The sequence below is a fragment of the Ptychodera flava genome, chromosome 19, assembly GCF_041260155.1.
Source record: "Ptychodera flava strain L36383 chromosome 19, AS_Pfla_20210202, whole genome shotgun sequence".
NCBI classification, from domain to species: Eukaryota; Metazoa; Hemichordata; class Enteropneusta; family Ptychoderidae; genus Ptychodera; species Ptychodera flava.
In genome coordinates, this window is record NC_091946.1 from 29246316 (window position 1) to 29260419 (window position 14104).

Genomic DNA, 14104 nt, shown 5'->3' on the forward strand with positions numbered 1-14104 from the left:
AATGACGCTGTGCATAAAATGGTGACCCTTCAAAAGTGTTGGTCACCTCCCATATTTTCATGCACAACAAACGGTTGCCTCCCCTGAGTATCACAGTCCACATCAGTAATGTTCAGACACACACTTTCTCTTGTGGCCATCTCGGATTTTAGGCTTAAAATTTACCTAATTTGTTTAAAAATTGATCAATTAAAATTCTGTACATTAACTTTGTAGTCCAATATATCCGACAAACAGCAAAACTGACAAACCAAATATATATATATATATATATATATATATATATATATATATATACCGTACTCTCTGTGCCCAAGTTCAGAGATTGCCATGAAGCCATTATGGTGATAACCGGGAGGGCATATTGTATACATTTTGTGTATATATATATATATATATATATATATATATATATATATATATATATATATATATATATATATATATGCGAACACACGTAACTTTTAACCCTAATTAAACAAATATAAATATGACTACAAATTTTTATTTAGCTCAATAATTGTCGACATTATTCTGGAAAACTCCAAACTTTCAGTGACTTTACGGTTATAGTACATAATTCTAATTTTGCTTTCTAGATTTTTTGCTGAACTTCCTGAAAAATGTGAATAGCGGAGGGTGCCACCAATCCCGTAAACTGTGAAACTGATTCAGATTCGAGATCACGTATGACAAGTTGAGATCTCATGTAGTCTTGTCTCCTGCCCCGTTTCTACCGCTGGCTGCGCTGCTCACGCCCAGCCGGGTCGAGTCCTGAGGTCACACAAGGTCGAACCCCTCAGTCTTATAGTACCTCCACGCAGCCAGCTAGCTGCCGCCGCGCCGCGCCGGTATGGTCGTACTCGCTACGGTCTTATCAATGTAGGGTCAAGGCTCGGTCGAAATGGCCAAACTCACCATATCTTTACATTAAGCACCGAAAAGTGACATATTTTCTTGGCATATACTTATACCTGTTATACACACGGCGACAAGCAGAGGTATAGTCAAGTCTGGACTTACAGTGAGACTTGGCACCGCAGCTCAGTCCAAGTAGTACTAGACGGTAAGTATACGAACTGCTGGAGCTCTACAGTTACTGTCTTTTTGTGTAAAACTAATATGTTTTCAGGTAAAGTGCATTTGAAAATAGATATCCAATGAAAGTTTCAAATTATGTTGTTGTCAGTCATGTGAAATATGATATAAATTGAAAGCATCCAAAACATATGACTCCATCTTGACTATACTGAAGACACAGTACCAGTGGCCCTGAATTTATCCAGCTAAGTTATACTAAACTTTCGGCAACTCTGGCCGACAGTGCCATAAGCTCTCAATATATTGACATATTGACCTATAGCCCTGCATACGATGCTGTGTGTTACCGGCGTTATACGACCTCCCACCACATACGCCGGGAACACCATCGCACCCTTGCTCCAGCCTCCGGGGTCTATGATCATACGCAAGGATATTAGCCTATTGACCTAGATCTGCATGGCAGGGCTGTGTGTTACCGGCTACACCCATCCTCAGTGAATTTCTTGCATCTCTTGAATAAAAGTAAAATTGTGATTTTCCAGTAAAAAAGAAAACAATTCCATTTCTTTCATCTGCAAGACATGGCTTTTGAGGTGACCTCATCAGGAATACCATTGCTGATTCAGACGTTGGAAAAATGGAATCCGGAGTGTCTACAACTGTACTACCTTGTCAAGAACAGTCATAAAACAAACAATGTGTGGCCGTGTATTGATGTTTATGTGGATAATAGAGATCTGGAAGAACTGACCAGCGTGGTGGCAGTGTGGCACCTGAACTCACAACATACAGAACGTTGGTATGTATGCTTCACAAGGGATGCTCAGAAGATGAAGTTGATGATTGGGACGCTTTCTATTGCTGACAGTTTTGGACAGAATAGAAAGATTTCATTCAACTGTGAAAATCAAGCAAGTGATGTTATTGCTGACTTTTTGACGGAGTCCGGTTTGAAACCTGTTGTTATTCCTCAGGCCTATACGTACCTCCTTGACAAGACGGAACTCGCAGACCGAGCATCAAGCAGGGAGATCCCAGCAAACTTTAAAATAACCCCACTGCGAGTTAAGTACGCAAAGCTGTTACAAAATGCCTGGGGTCACCATTATGGAAGACCACATGCCCTGGAGAGTTATGAGAACACCATCAAATACCAAACCACGCTAGCTATTTACAACGAGAATGACGAGCCAGTTGCTTGGGTTGTTGCCAAAGAGTGGGGTGATATTGGAAGCACGTACACAGCAGAGGAGTATCAGCGTCAAGGCTTTGCAAGCATTCTGACTGCAAAGTTGGCCAAAATGATCATGGCAAGAAGCGAAATACCTTTCATAAAAATTATGAGAGAGAATAAATCCTCTGCTGATATGCATGTTAAACTTGGCTTCACAGAAAGAAATACGCACAATACATGGTTCATACTAAGCTGATGATAAACACCATTGCCATGGTTTCCTCCAAGACTGACATCACATCTGACAATGGAAGCGTTACAACCTACATCAGACTGACATAAAACATATTTAACCTGTTCATCCCAGTTCACTGTAAACAGGTCCAAGATCACCATTGGTAACGATGGGTATGGGTTAAACCATGGTGGTGTAAGGGTTAAAAGCTAATATATTATAACCATGAATACTCATTTACACAGAAAAACACAGTACTCTCCAAACATATCTGGGACTTAAAGGTATACAGTCACCTGTAATCTAAATATGCCCATATCTGGTCAAAGGGGCGTTCCTTGGTATTCAAAATGCCATGTGAGGGCGCTGTTTTTAAAAAGCGTCCACCCACTTAAAATCTGTGATTGGTTAGATTTTCTCTTTCCATGGTAACTGTGGCAAAATTGGAATAGGTGACAGTATACCTTTAAAACAAAAGTCTGTGTTGCATCAACAGGTTCATTGTCTCCAATGCTATGCCGAACACCAACAAAACCAAGTGAAGCAACCAGTACCTTACTCATAAACTCAACATAATCAGTGCCAAAAGAGAAAAAATACTTAAAGGCCCCAATAGCTATATCTTTTAGCATTATTTTTGTGATTTTACTTCCAAACTAAAACAAGTTCGTGGGAATGTACTCATTGAGGGGTGTTTATACAGGTATATAAACTGTCCACAGGGACTGCATGTGCAGTTTTGAGCAAGATGAATAATAAACGTTTGCCCAAATGTAAAATGGCGCCCTCATGCAAATAAAGCAAAAACACTGTAAGTCATGCATATATGCATTGGAATCTTCACAGAAACAACAGAGTAGTCCAATATAATGCATAGTGCTGAATGTTTTCCACTGAGACATCATATGCTTTGTTTTCTGTGTAATATTACCAGTTTTTAAAAATGGCTGGAAATCAAAATAATGGTTAAAATTTAAATTTACTTGTCCAATTTTTCAGTAGTAAAAGGCTATATCCTTTAAATTTGTAGAATTTGAAGAAAACCAGAGAAAATAGAAAAACTTGTTCAGATCAACAAATTTCAAGAGTCACAGTTATAGGGGCCAAAAAAAAAGAAAAACATTTCTGGTCACCATGAGTGTCATTTCAGAACCTGTGTATCATGTCTTTTTTTTTGGGGGGGGGGGGGGTTACTCATCAGTATAGCTATCCTTGATATCCCTGTTTGCATGTCCAATATGCTAAAATGAAAACAGAAGTATTATGCAGCCAGTGATAAAAGACAATAACTGTTGTATCAATAGTGCCAAATCAGCATAGGAATAAAAAAAAAAGAAAAAAGAAAACAGCGTCGCCGCATCACTTTTGCTGAATGTCAAGGACCAGAAACAGGTTTTTTTTGCTCAACAAAAGGACACAACAAGTGTCAAAATGTCATCAGTTGAACAAATTTTACCGCATGAAATTCACCTGAAGAACAATAGACCCCTGCATGCTGTCTCCATCTTCTGCACAAATCATTGCATACGCTGACGACAGAAACCACAGTTGTCTGATGATTGTGTAACTGAGTGAGCCACAACTGAACTAGGGTTCATGTTTATTGCTTTACCATAAGTGAACTCTAGCTCACTCTGCACTCTTTTCTCCAGCAAAGACACTTGCCTTCATTGGATGTGTTTAGTGAAGTTTTGAAATCTATATATGCATTATGTATTTTCATATTAAATGTTTTTGCAAAATTAAAGAGATGGAAAGGAATAATTGTTTGTGGAATTACTTATCCCAATAGATATATAAGCAAATTAAACTTGACTATTTTCATTATTATGGCTTCAATGTGCCAGTAATTATTAGGCCACAATTGGATTCATCAATAGGATTCATTCAAATGGAAAAACACACTAACAGAATTTGTTAAAGTCAAGGTGTATTTCAAGACTAGGTAAAATTTTATTGGTATTCTTGTGAGAATTCCCTGGTGAATTATTTTGTCCGAAAATGAAGGAGGCAAACATGCAAGTAACTTAAATCACTGTGGTATGTACATCACAGTGTACAATTATAATACATGCCCTTTTCAAATAGCCTTTAATTTGCAGTCTCATCAATTTTTTGCTTATATTTTATAATTTACCTTAAAAAAGAGCCCATGTAGTTAAATTCAAGCTGCACCATTTTCATATGAAATTTTGAGAATAAAACCCGTCTTGTGACAAGTTGTTTTGAAATTCTAGATGAAGCTCACTTGTCTGACCTGGTGTGACCCCTGACCTAGATACAGTTCACACATTTCACAGGAAACCATTTTAGAATAGCACTGCTGACACTGAAGAGACTGGTCTGCATGTACATGTAACCGCTTTTGGGTAGTATAATCAACCAGCTACATTGAACAGTGGGTAAATTCAAGTTTTATATACATGTTAGACATGTTGCTATCGAATAGGACCTAAGCTGTTTGTAATAGTCAAAGGGTAAGTGAAAATATAATCTGCCTGTAAACACCGTGACCGATACTGTATTCCATATTATAGCATATCAGCACTGTAGTCATCTGTGAATCTCTCATGATTGGAAACGCAGCTGTCCGCGGCTGGGTAGGGTGCGTCTATGTGCAGACAAGGAGTCTGTGGTCCAAAGCGGGCCATTTAAAGGTCAACCCCTTGTCTGTGGCGGGGCTGAACTTTTTTAGATGACCCGTAGATACAGCCTACCCCACCACAGACTGCTGCGTTTCCACAGCTATACCTGCCTATACTTAAGCTTTGCACAGATACTTTTCTTACATTATTACACAAAGGACTCCATGTATGATTAACAAGTAAAGACTGAAGAAATACACCTAAATGAGTGGTTTGCTAAATATTGTCCTTTAAGGGAGTGCATGGTCAGTTTCTTTGGCTATGTGGGGGATTGGTTTGTTGGGTGGTGGATTATTTTGTCGATGTTAAAAAGTGGCTGACCCCCCACCCCCACCCCCACATTGAAACTTTAGAAAACAGGGTGATCCCCATTCCAAATTTCGAAAACGGTGACACCCCAACCCCCCATGCACATGCATGCAACAAAGATAAAACAAAAGGTGGAATATAAATTCAATAATATATATATATATATATATATATATATATATATATATATATATATATATATATATATATATATATATATATATATATATATTATATATATATATATATATATATTTTCTGTGTTTTAATGAAATTCTTGTCATGCCAGTTGTAAAATAGGAATTTCAGTGTTATTCCACACTTTCTTTGCATAACCAGATGTCCAGAACTGTTGTACATAAATGAATGTCAATCATTAATATCAAAGAGAGAAAAGCAGTCAATCAAAAACTTTGATGAGTGTTGAGACTTAAATAATTGCTAGCTATCAAATTTCATCTCCTGAGAAGCCATAGAGAGCTATTTTTATAAGTTGTAGCCAAATCTAATATGCGCAGTGTCTGAGAGGACCTTTTCTTTTAACATTTGAAACCATGAAAGCACACTTTTTAACAGATATAATGACAAAAACTGCCTTTTGTTAACTATTATTTTAGTCTTGAAAAAAGCCCCTTTTTACAGTATACCTCTGACAAAGGAGGATAGTTACATCAATGACAATGAAAAATATCTTGTCTTTTTGGCTCATATTTGGTATGTATATAAATACCAAAAAGAGGTTATATGGTGAGTCGGTGGCATCTGTATGTCTGTATGTATGTATGTATGTATGTGCCGATATGTGTCCGCCACATGCAAAAGCTCCCAAACTGCAGCACCTACCATCTTAGTATTTGGTGTACAGGTAGACCCAGGGGTTGAAATGTGACGTTGTTCAAATGAACATGTCAGTGTCAAAAATATGCAAATGAGGTTGAAAATTATCAAAAATAATTATAGTCATTATGGCATTGCTTTGAAATGTATGTTAGTACGATAAGATTGCATACAATGTGCCTCGATAGTGAAAGACTTGAACCTGTACTCAAAATTGTCATATGAAAACTATTAGTCATTCCCCTTCAAAATGTAGAATACCAATTACGGGTATTCACATGAAATTTGATAACTGAGAAACAAATCGCCTGATATTTCCCAACTCTTGAAATTAAAAATTGCCACCATCCCTTTGTTGACACTATGGTAAAAATTTCAATTTTCGATTTTCATAAAAATAAACTGCTGAACAGTTATTCCATGAGATGTAAAATGATCATATGTGAGCTCTAACAAGTGGTAGATCAGTTAAGTATTGTAAAAATTTTACAGTGTTGCAATATCTCTCCCTTTAGAGCACAAATTGCCTTACCAGTAAATGTTAGAGTGCTAATATTTGCGAAATTGTATGTTGCAGAAAATTTTATTTTCATGATACCTGTAATTTTGTGTTAGTAACCATCAAATAGCGTGTGTCATCATATGTGTGTCATCATAGCTTTCTATGTCTTCAAAAAATGAGATACATGCTCTGACAAGATTTCTTGATAAATAACATGTAGTTGAGCATGCATATATTCGTTTACAAAAAATTAGAAAACTAATCTGATCCAAATTGTTGTGATTATTTCTCAGAAGTCAGAAATGAGAATTGAATACATGAATCAAAGTTCACAGAAGTGTATATTAATAATATCATCTTTGGTTTTTTACCTTTTTTCCAGTGAGATGGCTTTCAAATTGTCGCTATCTGAAATACCATCACTGATAGAGACGTTGCGAAAATGGTCACCAGAGTCTCTGCAAATGTATTCCTTGCTGAGGAACAGTTACAGAACAAATAATGTGTGGCCTTTTCTTGAAGTATATGCGGATAGCAAATATATGGAAAAACTGACCAGCGTGGTGGCAGTGTGGTACCTGACTTCAAACCAAACACAAAAGCGATACACTTTTTACACAAGGGATCCCAACAGATTAAAGGATTTGATCAGAGAACCTGGTGTAGTTGAAATTGAGAAAGATGAACTCATTTCTCTGAACTGTGTAGAACCAACAATTGATGTTGTTGCTGAATACCTAAAGGAATTGAATTTTAAACCAGGCATCATTGGGCCAGCTTACACATACATCCTTGATGACCTTGAACTTGCAGATGAAATAGCAAGCAGGGAAATTCCAGCAAAGTTACGAATAGCTGCCCTGGAAGTGAAACATGCAAAGTTTTTACGTGATGCATGGCAATTTGGGATAGCCCCTGACATCGAGTTTTTTGAAAAAACAATCAAATACCAACAGACATTGGCCCTTTTCAATGAAAAAGACGAGCCTATTTCTTGGGTTGTTGCCAAGGAATGGGGTGACATTGGCTTCACGTACACAGCACCTGCTTATCAGCGCCAAGGTTTAGCTAGTATTTTGACTGCAAAGCTGGCCAAACTGATTCTGCAGGAAAATGATATTCCTTTCACAAAAGTTGTCAAAGATAATGAAACATCGGTTGCCTTGCACACTAAAGTAGGTTTTAAAGAAGTAAAGGTCAATACCATATGGTTCAAATTAAATTGAGCCATCTAACTACCAGATATGAACTGAAAATGCTCACGTGTTTCATTATATATTGCAGTTATGTGTAAATTTGAACCTTTGCCACATGTTTGCAACTTCATTGAAAGTGTTATGATCAACATAATCAGTGAACAATAGTCACCACAGATAAGTCTAAAGGTCATTAAGTATTCAAATATGCAATTAGCTGAAATAAAAATAATTAAATTCTTTGACTCCTGTCATTGTATCACCACTTTGTATAGCAAGTGTAATTGCCTTTTGGCAGGTCCTTCAAGCTATATATTCCAAACTGTGAAAGCTCATTGGATATGCAAATTATAAATTAGCTGACTTGAAAATGTCGAGTGACTTTCAATAATGGTATATACTGGTATAATCATCAATGTACATACCATGTTTTGCCAACTTTGATCAAGTAAATCCAAGTATATATCCTTAATTAGGAAAGTTCATTAAATATGCAAATTAGGAATTGACTGAAATGTTCTCATTAAATATGCAAATTAGAAATTGGCTGAAGTAAAAATGTTAAATGACTTTTAATAAAGTCTTATCATAGTATCTTTAATGTACATAGCAAGTTTCGTCAACTTTGGTCTAGTCAATATAGATAAATATACCTGATTATCAAAGTTCATTAAATATGCAAATAAGGAATTGGCTAAAGTAAAAATGCTTAATGACTTTCAATAATGTTAAATCATAGTAACTTTAATATATATACCAAGTGTCGTCAATTTTGATTGTGTAAATTCAGATATATATCCCTAATTAGGAAAGTTAATTAAATATGCAAATCAGTAATTATCTTTCATGTCACCCCTTTATAACTTTCACAGCTGATATATCTTGATGTGATCAAGATTTTTTGCAAATCTCATCAAATTGTGTGCTGTCGTTCTCAATATATATCCGTTTTTTCTGAAATCATTAATTATGCAAATGAGCATAAAGTAAGCAAGCCACACCCACCAAAAATTGATCAGTTCTTGCCATTTGCAAATTGAATCTATGTACCAGATTTGATTCTGATCTGATGAACCGTTTTTGAGATATCGCGAACACACAGACAGACAGACACACAGACAGACAGACATCACTGCAACATTAGCTCACATGCGTGAACTCGTGAGCTAAAAATCAAACGGTAAATTTGCAATTATTGCAAAATGACCACAGGGGGCCCAGAAATCTAGTAGTTGTAGTTGTTGTTGTTGTTTGTATTGTTGTTTGTGTTTATATTAGTCATGTTGTTGTCGTCGTTATTGACCAACAGAATTCAAAGAACATAAAAATATTTGTTGTTTCAAAGTAATGTAGATTTCATAAGAAACTCTACAAGGACATTATCGTTACTTCACCCAATGCAACTGTCTCCCAACTTGCTCTCTCGAATAGTGAAAGTTGGGAGAGAGTTGTATGGAGTCACGGTCAAGGGCCGTGATTGGGTCAAACAATGATAGTGTCCTTGTTGTGTTTCTTATGACATCTACATTACTTTTCAAACATAAAAACATTGCATACGTTCATCGAATTTTATTGGTCAATAAAAAGGACTAATATAAACATAAATAACAATACTAACAACAACAACAGCAACCAGATTTCTTGGCCCCTGTGAAATGAAACATGTTAAAACAACTTTTTTATTTGTACAACAACTGCAAAACTTTGAATCTTCAAGCATATGCATTTAATAATGAAAAAAGTTCATGAAAAATTCATGTTTAGATCTACCTGGGTAAGAAGGTTATCTTATATCTTGATCATTGATGTTCAGTGAAAGACCAATGCATTTCATTGAAGGATCAAAAGTTCAAATTCATTTAACAGGCGTTAAATGTCAATGAAAATGGAAGTCAATGAACCATTTTTCAAATTCATTGAAAAATCACTAAATAATCAATCAAACTCATGAAACACTGAAATTCAACAGAGCTCATGACTGATAGTTGGATATGAACATGGAAATCATAAAGCAATCATTGAAAGTCATTACAAGGTCATTAAAATACATCGCCTATATTGCAACACTATTGTACATGTGTGTCCACATAGTTTTTTGCAGTCAGTCTTTAGTCTGTTTATTGGTCACATTGGAAAGATGAATGGTCACATTGGAAAGATTTTGAAATTCATCCAAAGATTATTGAAATATTAGCAAAATTCTTCTCAAATGGAAATCATTACCAAAACTACCATATATAGTCAATGAAAATCGAAAGCAATCATTGAAATATAGTAGTGAAAGGTCAATAAGTACTGGCCAGCGCGTAATAAAAGATGCCACGTAATAATTCATGATGTTTTTTCCATTTCAAATATTTTATTCATTCATCATCCCACAGGGTTCAAAGAATCATTTTTACCACAAAGGGCTGAAAGACAAAACAAGTAAAAACAAACAAATAATTAAAAACAAACCAATAAACAGACTAAAAGACTAAGGGGTGGACCATTTGATATCCTGGGGGGGGGGCTTGGAAGATTTGGGGAAAAAAAAAGATGCCAGGTGCAGTTGCTCGAAAAAAAAATCTGGCTTTAAGTGGCTGATGGAAAAACAATTATGGATCATTGCGACTCGGAAAAAAAAAATCTTGGCAATTGTTCGATGCACACTGCAGCATCAATAAAAATCAAGCAGTAGCTCTGGAGTTTTATAAAGCATAAACCATTTCAAGCTTGAGGAACAATAACTGAATATGAACAATTGTACAGTATACATGACCTTCTGATTAGAGGAAGTATGCTGAAATTGAAATTGCTCACCAGTGTTTTCCAGAAATGTGTAAATCTGAATGTATGGATTTTGTCAAAATACCACAAGAAGAGAGACAGTCTGCAAACATTTTACTATTATCGTTTGCGTATAGAAAACTCATAACAATGAAAAAATGCGTAGAGACTCAATCCAATGCGTAATATTATTACGCATTTGATCGACTCTCTACACATTTTTTCATTGTTATGAGTTTTCTATATACGCATGTTTTATTCGTAAATGCGAACACTGTTATAGTGAATTATCTTATTGATGTTTTTCTTAACAAAAGCGAATGTGTTTTGATTAGAATAGAATGAGTTTTGGGGAAACTACTATGTGGTAATGAAGAATGGGAAATGGGCAATGAAATGAGCAGACAGCGGGTGATTTAAGATTAAATGTTACATCTTCACTGCAAATAAAACCATAAGTGTGTCATAAATAATACAAACAAAACAAAATCATATGTTTGTTTGTTTTGTTGTATGTGAGCCACGTCTAAGACACACAACAAAAGTACTGTTTCAGTCTGTAAATGTCACCTCAGATGCCACCAGAGAAAACCATTTCCACTCCAAAATTTCATTTTTCGCCTTGCGAGAGGGGGGACACCCCCCTCTCGCGCTCTTCCCCCCTCGTTCGCTACGCTCACTCGCCGCTCGGTCGCTTCGCTCCCTCGCAGTCCTACCATCTATTTTCTTAAATTACCCGGCTACTTTTAAATGTAAGGACAATACTGACAAATAAATGCCATAAATGTACATGATTTTACAAATATATGTAGGATACCATCATCTCTTCTGATGACACCAGTGATGTTCTCAGCAAAGTTTTCACTGTAAGTTTGTTAATGCTTAATGTAGAACTCAGTAATCAGGTTGTTTGATTTGTATTGTCAGTGTGTTACCCATGGTATAATTAAGATCTATAAACTGATATTTTTGTAAAGTGAATCAAAAATGTACATGTATTTACATATCTTTATTTAGTTTCTTGAATATAGTCTGTGTGCGATAGAACAGCATCTTGTTACTGGGTGTGAAAAACCAAGCAAACAAACATTGTACCGAAATTTGGTAAAAAAAATATATCTCGAAGAAGGAAAGTGAAAAAAAAAAGTTGCCAGCATATGCCCTGTAGAAAAAAAAATATTTCATGGTGAAGCAGGTGGGAAAAAAATAATGGCTCTCCACCAATCTTCCAAGCCCCCCCCCCCGATATCAAATGGTCCACCCCTAACTGCAAAAAACTCTGTGGACAAACATGTACAGCAGAGCAATTTCGAGGCCAAAATTCAATGTAATACTGCGACGTTCTTGATGCATTATCCTAACTTTTTGCCTTTAAGCGACGTCAATCCTTTAAAATAGTAAACGGGGACGAATCCCGTAACCCGTTGTAGAGGGCATAACGGGTTACACGATTGGATCGCTTACCATTTCAAAGGACTGACGTCACTAAAAGGTAAAAAGCAACCTAGGCGTTTTAAACGTTGCATGAAGAAGAGTAGAAATGGGCCGACATGGTATCGACATGACTTTAGCAATCACAAGATTGAATGAAAGTCATGTAAATTCCCTTAGGATCTAATAATTCAGGGCAACCCTGCCATGCAAAAGATGCAACATGACCATACCTGATTTACCTTGTATTCATTTTTATCTTCAAAAGATATCCAACATTGATCTCCAAAAGAGTCTCACACAACTGTTTCTACCCTACAAAGATTTCGTCAATTTTCTTAGGCATTATTAGATCATCTTTACATGTCTTTTTATCTATTATATTGTGATCAAGGGCAACTGTGGCAATGGGCAGTTGAATGTCTTTCATCAAACCTGTTGCTGTAGTTGCCTTTTCAAAGAACATCCAATGAATAATGGTTCAGTCCAACTGTATGAATTATCTAACAAATTAATAATCTTTTGTGTAACATACTTTCTAAGGCAAATCTTCGATTCTATTCATGAAATTACTCTTACTTGATCAGCGTCCTGTTACTGTTACAATTTTGTAACTTTTCACACAACCAGTAATTTTTTGTAATAAAATGTTTAAAACCAAATATGCTTGTGTTGTATGTGATAACTTAGCTGTTTAGACAGACTTTGACTGAAAACTCTCGCGCACATATTAAACGCTGGTCGTGTGTAATCTAAATATTTCAGAGGAATGAATCTGATATCAACTTGAATATTTGCACTTTCCTCCACTGCAGTCTTCAAATCACTCTGAAGAAGGGCACATATTCCTGTATAGAGAGCCAATTTCGAGACATTGGTCATTTGGGGAAATAAAGGCTGGTCCCGTAGCTCCTTTGTAAAAAAATCTTTATGAAAAATTATTAGACTCCGTCATTTATATAGCTACATCAACCTTAAGGTTTACGTTGTGAAAATTCAACTTCAATCATGGAAAGGGAAAGGCTTGATCATTATGATTGCTACAAAATTAAAAGTATTATATTGTACACAATCCATACCGTATATGAATAGAACTCTGAGTATGCATACTGAAAGTTAATACTTATCGGATCTCGCTTTTCAAGAGCATTAGATTACTGGTTGACAAGGTTTAGCATTTATAAATAACTTTGGGTATGCATACACTGAAAGTTAATACTTATTGGTCTCGCTTTTCAAGAGCATTAGATTACCGGTTGAGAAGGTTTAGAAATTAAACCATTTTCAGGTACTTTACGGAACTACAAAATTGTATATACTGATCAGTTTAAACTCAGCTATGTGTCTGTCAAAGTCAAACGATGTGAACAAATTTGGAATAAGGGTCAACATTTTACTAAGGTACTTTAACATGCACCTCAACTACGGCAGCAATACACCCACTCTGTACTTCTACCTAAATTTTTCATCATATCCTATCAGAAATTTGCCATTCGTTTGGGTTTTTTGTCAATATTCTCAAGATTAAAAAAGGTTTCAAATTTGTTTTGAACTCCATATGTAACGTTCAATTTCATTGTTTTCAACTTCAGATGTTACTAAACTTCCTTGACAGATTTTCAATTTGGCAAGAAGTAGATACCTTCCAGAGACCTCTGATCATTTATTTCTGCATTTTTTGACCGTGATCATTCTCTAACACTGCTACATACGTAGGAGTACATGTCAAAACAAGTTGTGATTGCCATGGCAACCAGGTATTGACTATTTAGCCTTACTGGGGGAACGGGAAACATTTATTTGAAAAAAAAAACCGACATCACAAACAAGTAAACAGAGTTGTTATATCATTCATTCAATGAGATTGTGATTATGACCACAGTAAATTTAACATTTTCAGTTCATGCCGGTGAAAATCCTGGAACATGGCAAGACAAAGGAAGTTACGGACAAAACTGCATT

The 14104-nt window shown here is 35.8% G+C and overlaps 1 long non-coding RNA gene across 1 annotated transcript; it reads left to right on the top strand.

The window, feature by feature from the left end:
• The first annotated feature begins 779 nt into the window (after positions 1 to 779).
• Positions 780 to 9165, top strand: LOC139119193 (uncharacterized). Its single transcript, XR_011548861.1, has 3 exons — positions 780 to 1066; positions 1624 to 4930; positions 7129 to 9165. It is a non-coding gene; the product is annotated as an uncharacterized lncRNA (long non-coding RNA).
• Positions 9166 to 14104: the final 4939 nt, after the last annotated feature.